Source organism: Octopus bimaculoides, chromosome 28 (genome assembly GCF_001194135.2).
Source record: "Octopus bimaculoides isolate UCB-OBI-ISO-001 chromosome 28, ASM119413v2, whole genome shotgun sequence".
Classification (NCBI taxonomy): Eukaryota; Metazoa; Mollusca; class Cephalopoda; order Octopoda; family Octopodidae; genus Octopus; species Octopus bimaculoides.
Window position 1 is genome coordinate 18527076 of NC_069008.1, and position 3023 is coordinate 18530098.

Sequence of the window (3023 nt, forward strand, 5' to 3'; positions counted from 1 at the left end):
GTGTGTGTGTGTGTGTGCATGTCAATGTATTATGTGAAAATCCTGTTTCCCCTAAAGCAAGACTCCCAAAATTTTATCTTTGACTCCCCGAGGAAATGTCTGTTTAATGTTCACCACCCCTCCTCCGCTACAAAAATAATGTTGCATTCGAAGATAGAAAGTTTAATTTCATAATAATTAATTCATTTCATTTTTAATTGCAACACTTATGGCGGTACAGGTGAGGTTGGGGGGGGGGGATTGGATTCCAGAATTAAACTTTAGACTCAATCAATAAAAGAGAAAAGGAAATTGAATTGCATCATCATTTTCACATTTCCTTTTCCATGGGGCAGACAAAGTTAACTGAGGCAGAGTTTCTATGGCCAGGTGCCTTTCCTGTTGCCAACCTTCACCTATTACAGATCATTGTAACATTTCCCCCAGGGACAGACAAGTTCCACAGAAAACTGGAAATGAACAAAGCTGCTTGTATAAAGGTGATGTTCTTATCCAACTGTCACATGATATCAACACACACACACACGCACACACATGAAACTGCTCCAAATTGTTAGAATATTTGTATAAGTGGAGTGAAAACCAGCTGGTTTCCACTTGGTACTGTGCGTCACTTCTCAGCATAATATGAGATGTATATGTGTGTGTGTGTGTGTGTGTGTGTGTATATCATCATCATCATGTGAGCCTACTGGACCACATCATCACTTAGGACCTCCCCTTTTATGGCCCAGTCTCTACATTGACCTGACCTCCTCTTCAGTACAGATCATCCTCTTTCACGAAGCTTGTCCAGGATTCTACTTCTGCTCTTACATCCAGATCTCAGAATATCCCAATGAAGGCTGACATCAATCACCAACACACTCCATTCCCCCCCCCCCCTCCGTCACAGACTTTCTGTCTTCTCATTGATTCCTTCCCACCACTGTCACCACTCATTCCTTCTCCTCTCACCACCATATTGTGTTCACCCACTCCTTCACTAGCCTCTATGCCCAGTCCTTCGTCCCCACACTCTCAGTTCTCTAGAATGTCCTCCCTGCTGCCATCAATTTACAACTGGATCTGGGAAGGCTCTTTTCTCCTTCTTGCAGACTGAACCCCTAAGAAAATGTGTCTTCCATCTTTGCAAGGCAGTAATGCTTGTCCTTCAGAGCAATGAGGGTCATCCAGTGATCCCTAAGGATGACTGATGACTTGTGTGGTGACTATATTTAAAGCGAAGAGATCAACCTTGTCTGACAATGTTCAATCCAGTGGCCAAACCAGGTCAAGACGACTGGGGATGGAGGTGGCTGCAGTGGATGACCAAGATGTCTCCTGTCTTTTTTACTTGCCTCATTTTCTTCTCTGCCCTCCACAAGTGTGTTGCTGTTGCTGCATTCTCCTCTCCTGAACCACAACGGTTTCTTCTGCAGAGTCTGCTGAGCCCAGTCTTCACATGCATAGACAGAAGCACTGGCACTTTTCATCCTGTTTAGGCTATTGCTGTTAGCAATATGTGTTCTTTGTGGGGTCCAGGGGTGGCAAATAGAAGGGCTGCCCCAAGTGGCAATCCCTCTAGCTATGCCAGTGGATAGGTGAGCCCCAATATGCTAATTTATCTACTGCTGGGACCCTGGCAGATGTTACAACTCTGGGTCAGAGTAGACTAAGGAACAAACAGTGGCTCAGAGGTGGTTCCATACCTTCAAAACCCCAGAACTCCTGAACCAGGGTTTCAAGCCTGGATCAGGACATGAGGCAGTTCAATGTAATTGTGGGAGAATTGCCTGCATAAGGTTGCCCGGTTGCTGCCTTTGTTGTTTAGCCCCGGGTCAGTCCTGATCCAAGATACTCATGATTCAAGACTTTCCAACCATGACCATCTCATCTTGCATACTGTATCTCTGACTACATTATGTTATGTTTCTATTTTCGGAAGACAGTATCGAATGATCCAGTGAGAGGGAAATTTTAATATTAGACTGGCTTCTTTGAGTTTCTGTCCACCAAATAGATTCATAAGACTTTGATTGGCCTGGGGTTATAGTAGAAGACGCTTGTCCAAGGTACCATGCAGTAGGACTGAACCTGGAACTATGTTGTTCGGAAGCAGACTTCTTAGCACACAGCCATGTCACACACACACACACACATATATATATGTATATATATATATATATATATATATATATATATGCATGCATATACACACACACATACATAGAGGCTGTAGTGTGTATGTATGTATTTGTCTGTCTGTCTGTTTATCTATGCGTACACACGTGCATTTGTGTGTGTGTATAGAAGTTGATTAAGTGATAAATAACATTTACCGATGAAAGTACTCAATAATGATAGAAGAGTGAAATTTATCTTGCAGAGGTGATGACTGTTTTGCCCTTCCAGGCTACACTGCCTCCACCACGCACGTCTATGTGTATGCATGTGAGTGTGTGTATGTGTACTTATAATGTATGTATTTATATTGTAATTTTGTTATAGGAATAAATTGTGGTGTATATATTTGTATTTCTTTATCAGCTGATTCATAGGGTGGGTATATAGAAAGTTGTTTACATATCTATGTCAGTGAGTGTATGTGTGTAATATATATGCACGTTATATGTATATATATATATATATGTATGTATATAACGGCAAGTGTGATAGTCTGTACAAGTGTTGGGGACATGTGTATGTGTGTGTATACACACACACCTCATTCCATTTTTGGGGGATTTGTGTATATATATATATATATATATATATATACATACACGTTGCTGATTACACTGTTGTATGCAGATTTGGAAAGATGACCTGTCTCTGAGTGTATATCTTGGCAATATATATACATAGATATACATAAACATATTTGGGTTTGAATGTGTGTGTATGTATATATATATGTGTGTGTGTGTGTGTGTGTGTGTGTGTGTGTGTGTGTACTGTACATGGCATGCAAATAGCAAGCACTGCTTAGGGTGGGGCGAGGAGAGGTTGTCGGCTTTAACAGAAAAGTAGGTGATGGTGCG

The 3023-nt window shown here is 41.5% G+C and overlaps 1 protein-coding gene across 1 annotated transcript in view; it reads left to right on the plus strand.

The window, feature by feature from the left end:
- Window positions 1-3023, plus strand: part of LOC106874074 (cAMP-dependent protein kinase catalytic subunit 1) — a 123852-nt gene that overhangs the window by 22516 nt on the left and 98313 nt on the right. The window lies entirely within an intron of this gene.